Below are 6,412 nucleotides of genomic sequence, written 5' to 3'. Positions count from 1 at the left end.
GAGGCCCGGGCGCGTGGGGGGGGGGAACCCCCTCCCCCTCGGAGCTGCCGAGCCCCGTCGCAGGCGGCCAAGCCGGGCGCCGGAGCCTCTGCGAGCGAAGGCAACGCGGACTGACGGGCGCAGAAGGGGGGCCTCCGCCGGACAGACCAGGCGTCTCCCGGGCCCCTGGCAGAGGAGCGGACTCCGGGCCCGCTCGAGAAGCGAAACGGACGTCAGGGGCGCAGATACCCCCGAAAGTGCCGCCGGGGGACACGGAGGGGGCGCGCACGCCTGGCCTTTCCCCGGGCTGGGCAGAGGCGAGGGGAATGATCGCTGGGGAATGAGTCCCCGGGGCGCCGGGCTCACCCCCCTGGGGGGGGGGGATCGGAGGGTGCGCGCGGATCCCGGATCCCAGAGGAGAAAAGGCCTCTCTCGCTCTCCCCTCTCCTCCTTCTCCCGACCCTCTCCCTCCCTCCCGGTCTCCCGCAATCGCCTCTTCAGCGGCCATGCCCGGCGGCTGCCCCATCGTCTGACTGGGGAGCTTGCCCGACGGTCTGCGCGCTCCTTGGCCTCTGCTGGGGGGGGGGCGGTCTTGCCCCCTTCGCAGGTGGGACACAGCCTGCAGAGACGGAGCCAGCTCGTCGTCGAACCATTTTTGGGTTTATTTTTAAAACGACAGTTCTCTCATGAAGGCATTCCCATTTTGCATTTGTCGAGCAGGTGAGGGCACCCGCCCTGTCCCCCGCCGCCAGCCCAAGAGCCACGGCCACCTTCAGAAGCGCGGGCTGGCTCCTGGCGCCACGCTCCGCCTCCCCTCCCGCCGCCAGAGGCCGGCCAGGGCGCGCTTCCTCCCCGTCGGGCCAGAAAGAGGCACCCGCCGCGGAGGAGCTTCCCTTCGCCGGGGTGGGCAAGTCCTTCCTGGCCCCGGGCCCGCCGCCGGCTCGCTGCGAAGTCCGTCCTACTGGGACATCCCGCGTTTGGGATCGAGGCCCCATGAAGCCTCTCCGTGCGGCACGGACCCCAGGCCCTTAGGCGCGCCCGACGACAGCCCCTCGGGGGTGAGGATCTGCCGAAGGGGACGGGCGGGGCGGGACAGGGGGCTTCCCGCCTCTCTTCCCACCGGTGGGGCTGGGCTTGCGAGGCACAGGCCGGTCTCCGGCTGCCTGGCGGTACCCCGGCCGTGAGACGAGACCGGGCGATAAGACGAGGGTCATCTAGAGACCAAGGGCGTGTTCGGGCATTCTCCAAAGATCACTGGTCACCAACGGAGGCCGAACGCGGCGCTTCCGAAGGGATCCCGACTCCTTTCCCTAACTTAACCCAACCGGAAACCCCATGACGCGAGAGCGGGTCCTGTCTGTTTCAGGGGAATTCACTTCCAAATCAGGAGTTTGGGGAGTAGTCCGGGAAGGGGGGGGGGGCTTCACTCAGGATGGGGGCCCCCCACAACTCTCGCTTTCAAATGTGCTCTGGATTTTCCCAGGCGCAGGTGCATTCAAAATTATTTTAAAAGGGGGGGGGGAGGAGGAGAAACAAAAGATGTAATCTGCCGTTCTCACACACACCCCCGTTCTCACTTTTTGCTTTCCCCGAGATTGTACTTTGTTTATGTACACACAGATATACACCCACACACACCCCTCTCTCTCTTCCACATTTTAAAAAGCTACTTTCCCGATAAACGTCACTAAAGGATCCAGCGTTGCCATTCCGAAAGGAGAGCCCCCCCCCCATCGACAATGTGCAGGAGGTTTGCTTGGCTTCCAAGCGGGCGGGGTCCAGTCAGGCACTGTCGAGAGCCAGAAGGATCGGGCCCTGTGAGAAAAATCACCCCTCCGCTGAAGACCGAAACAGGCAGGGCCTCTTGTCCGGTCCAAGGCGGCGGCCCTGGAGTCGGGCCGAGTCTGGGACGAACCTCTTCGGGGAGACCTTCCCGCCGCACGTTCTCCCCGCGGGACTCTTCCCAGTTCCGCTTCCCTGACGCAGGCCTATTAGTCGAGGGGGGGGGGATCCCGGGTCTTGACTCGTGGCTCCCGCAGGCCGCCGGGCCCGGGCGGCGCTGGACCTGGGGGATCCTGGTTCACAATTCCCGCCTCCGCCCTGGCGGCTTGCGGGGCCTCCCTCGCAGGGCTGTTGTGAGGATACCGCGGAGGAGAGGCGAATGATGTCAGCCGCTTTGGGTGAAAGGCGGCGGGATGCGGATAAAGTTGCAAAGCAGAGATCCCCGTTCTCGGAACGCTCCCTTCCTGGCGGGGCTGCCGGCATTCGCGGCTGGTTCCGCTGGGCACCCCCCCCCTCCCGTGAGGCGCTCCTTCTCCAGAGGGTCTGTCTCACGAGGGAGTCTCCCCCCAGCCGCCTGTTCTCTGCGGCGAAGGGTCTGAAGCCGCCCGAAGTCCGGAGGAGGACCCAAGGCCCCGGCTCTGTCGAAACCTGGAGGGCGAGGCGGCGGGATCTTCAGCCGTCGTGCTCGGAGGTCCCCGCGGTTTTGCGCCCCGGTCGGCCTAGGAGAAGAGACCTGAGAGCCCGCGGGGGACCCGCACCTCCGGGGGAGGCTGTCGGCGCGAACGAGGGCCGAACCAGCTGGAGGGAGAGAAACAAACGCAGCCTTCTCTTCGTCGGAGGGGGTTGTTAAGCAGGCGAGGGGATTGTCTCCATGGGGCGGGGGGGGAATGAAATCTGTACCCTCTATCCCACAGAAAGCTTCAGCGGCCAGTTGCTCCGCGTTCAGGGACAGGGAGAATCTCCCCAGACGGGGGCAGCCCTAGTACGAACCCCCCCCCCCCCCGCCGCCCGAAGCCCCCTTTCAAGCCAAGCTACCTCGCAGGGCTGTTGTGGCAGCGCAGGGGCAGAGAAGAAGAGCTCCCTGCAGAACACCTGAAGCGCCTTGGCGGGATCCCTTAGCAATCTCCACTCAGAAACATCTTGGCGCGGGTGGCCCGGGGACGTTCGGGGTGGGTTCGCTTCTTGGTCGCCGCAATAAGTGGTCTGGGGTTTCCCCGCTCCCCCACCCCACCCCCGCCCGCCGGCCTTCCGGTCCGCTTCTGGGAAGAAGCCCAAAACTAACGACCCGGGCCCGGTTCAGCGCAGGCGATCAGCAGCTACCCGGAGGGCCTGTCGCGCTCCGAAACCTGGCCAGCCCGAAAGCGTCCGGAAGGGCCCTCGGCCTCTTTGCGCTCTTTCCACCTGACCCTGCACGACAGGATCGGGAATGTTCTCAGTTGCAATAATTCCTAATATCAGCAGTTGTGTTATTCTGTCCATGGCTATGAGGATGCACACAAACTCTAACATGGAAGGAAGGAAGGAAGGAAGGAAGGAAGGCCAAGCGATCTTGCTTTGCGTATGGGTGCGGCTCAGCCTCTAGACTGAGACCCTCGCGACCTACTCGACGGCTTCACTTCGGAGGAGACGTGCTTTGACTCGAGCTCCCACGCACAGGTCGGAACCCGTCGCGTTAGGCGCAGGGGCCCTTCTTTACCCAGGCGGGAAACTGTTCGGGATTTCCGCACGGCCACTGTGGGCCAGTGGTCAGAGGGCCGGACTAGGATCCGCCAGACCGCTCGGTCGGAATCCCCGCTCTGAAGCCCACCGGGCCACCCGGGGCAATTCACTCACTCTCGAGCTAACGTATCTCCCCGCACTAGTGTGGGGAGAAAGGTAAAGAACACAGACGCTTGTTGGAAGAACAGTATCCGAGCCATTCACTCGCGGGCTTCGGGTGTCAGGGGCTCCAGCAGAAGGTTCTGGGTTGTCAGAAAAGTTCAGAGGCCTGTTCTTGGAAAGATGCAAGACCAGAGGGGGGGGGGGAGAGGTTGTTTAGTTGTTTTCTCCAGTACTTTTAAATACCAAAGTTCCAGGTTCCCCTGAAAACTATTGCTGATGGCCTGTCGCATGCTCCTCGGTTACACGGCTCCGCTGAGCATTGTATGAAAGGCTTCCTCTAAATCCAGCAGTGCTAGCCTGTTGGGGGATAGTGAGATATTGAAAAAATGGTATTTAGCAGAGATAAGATGGTCCAGCAGAGCCAGAGTGAAATAATTCAGACTGAGAGTCCATGTGTGATTAAAATATAAAGTTTTTACTAAATTCTAGCATGGGAAGGGTAACTGGGATGAAAATAACAACAGAGCAAAATCTGCTACATCCTTACTCTACAAAGACAAAACTAGAAGAGAGAGATTATGGCTACTCTTCTTCTTCTTCAGAACACCAAACAAAGATGGGAAGAGAGCCATAAAATGCTAATACACCTTGACACTTTAGTCCCAATCAAATTCCTAGATCAGGGAGAAAATTCCCAGGTATTCTACAGCTAAAGAACATTGGTTACATGAAAAACATGTGACTTCCTGTGAGTAACATAAACAAACATTTAACCCCAGATATACTGAGTGTTTTCAACTTGTAATACTCAACACCCCTTCTCAAGTTATAACACGAAAGTCATGCAGATTCATACATTCACGAAGAGACTCAAAACGTTGATTGTTAAGCGACTTGGTCAGGATGTCAGCAATCATCTGATCAGTAGGACAGTATTGGAGTTCAAACAGTCCTTGGTCTTGCAGCTCTTTCACGTAGTGACATTTGAGTGCGATGGTCTTGTTTTTAGATTTGGTGCCTTCACCTTTGCAGATGGCGATACAAACTTGATTGTCCTCAAAAAGTATTAGTGGCTTTGGTTCATCTATGCCGAAGTCTTTCAGTAGATGAATAATCCAGGAGAGCTCATAGCTGGCACTTTGTGCTGATACACATTCAGCTTCTCCAGTAGACATGGCTACAATAGTTTGCTTTTGACTAGTCCATTCAATCAAACTGTTTCCATAGTAGAACAAGTATCCACTTGTAGATTTTCCATCAGGTGAGTTTTTGTCCCAGTTGGCATCCATGTATCCAGTCGGTTCATCAGAGGCTGAAATTTTAAGTTTGTAGTCCAAAGTTCCTTTTAGGTATCTTGCCAGTCTCTTAATGGCTTTCCAGTCATGCTCATTGGGTGAACTGGTCTTTCTGCACAAAAGTCCAACAGCTGAAGTTATATCTGGACAACAGATTGTGCTCAGATATAATAATTTTCCAATTGCGGATCTGTATTCATGATTGTCTTCCATTAGTAAGTTTGGGATAGTCCTTATCAATTGGAGTGCTTACTGGATTGGAATCTTTCATTCCTACAGATTCAATAAAGTCCATGATCTTTTGCTTTTGGCTCAAAAGAAAACTTCCATCCTCAGTTCTTTCAATTTGTATTCCAAGGTAGTACCGTACTTTATAGTTCCTAATTGTTTCACTTCAACTTCTTTGTTCAGTTCATCCGCTATTTCTTCTACATCTCCTTGATCAAATAATCAAATCATCAACATAAATGAGTATGTATTGATACTTTCCATTTTTAAGTCTTGAGAACAAGCAAGGTTCTGCTATTCCTTGTTGAAAGCTCTGTTTTTGTAGCAGTTTAGTCAGCTTTTCGATTCAAACTTTGACTGCTTGTTTTAGTCCATAGACGCTTTTGTTGAGTTTACACACTAGGCCTTCTTGTCCTTCTGTTGCAAATCCCTCTGGTTGTTTCATGTAGATTTCTTCATTCAGGTCTCCATTGAGGAAGGCTGTCTTGATGTCCAAATGTTCAACGTGCATGCCCCTTGATGCTGCTATGCATAGTAGTGTCCTGAAGGATGTATAGCTCACAACAGGTGCAAAAGTCTCTGAAAAATCAATTCCAAATTTTTGTGAGAAGCCTTTTGCAACTAGGCGTGCCTTGTATTTGTCTAATTTGCCATCAGGGTCATACTTTACTTTGTACACCCATTTGCAGCCAATGGCTTTTCTGTCGGGAGGCAATTCAGTAAGAGTCCAAACTTCTTCTTCTTGTAAAGATCCAAATTCTTCTTCCATTGCTCCTATTTACTTGCTTCTCTCAGGCGCAGGTAGTTTGCTGACTTCCTTCCAGTTATTATGTTCCTTCACTGGTTGTACACTTGCACAAATTCCATACATCGGTGGTGGTACACCCTTGTTACTCCTTGCTGATTGTCTCACAGTGGTTGTCTCTCTTACCCTTGGCATAGCTTCTCCTGGTTCCCCTTCTGAGCTGGAACTCTCTCGTGGAGATGGACCTGCCTGTTCACAGGTGGTCTGCGCAGATTGCCAAGTAGGATTCTGTATCCTTTTCCTCCAGAGGCATATCCCACCAGGATACCAGGTTCTGCTCTTGGGTCAAGTTTGCCTCTTTTCTCCTTTGGTATATGTGCATAAGCTTTAGATCCAAAGGCTCTTATATGTTTAAGTCCAGGCATTCTGTTATGCCATAATTCAAAAGGACTTTTATTGGTAGTTTTTGATGGAACTCTGTTATGCAAATAGACGGCAGTGTGGACTGCTTCTGCCCAGTAAGACTCTGAAAGTCCAGATTGCATTAGCATAGAACACGCCA

This window comes from Gekko japonicus, unplaced genomic scaffold, assembly GCF_001447785.1.
Source record: "Gekko japonicus isolate JY-2015 unplaced genomic scaffold, Gekko_japonicus_V1.1 scaffold60, whole genome shotgun sequence".
Classification (NCBI taxonomy): Eukaryota; Metazoa; Chordata; class Lepidosauria; order Squamata; family Gekkonidae; genus Gekko; species Gekko japonicus.
The sequence above is the reverse complement of the archived record's forward strand: the minus strand, read 5'-3'. Positions refer to the sequence as shown.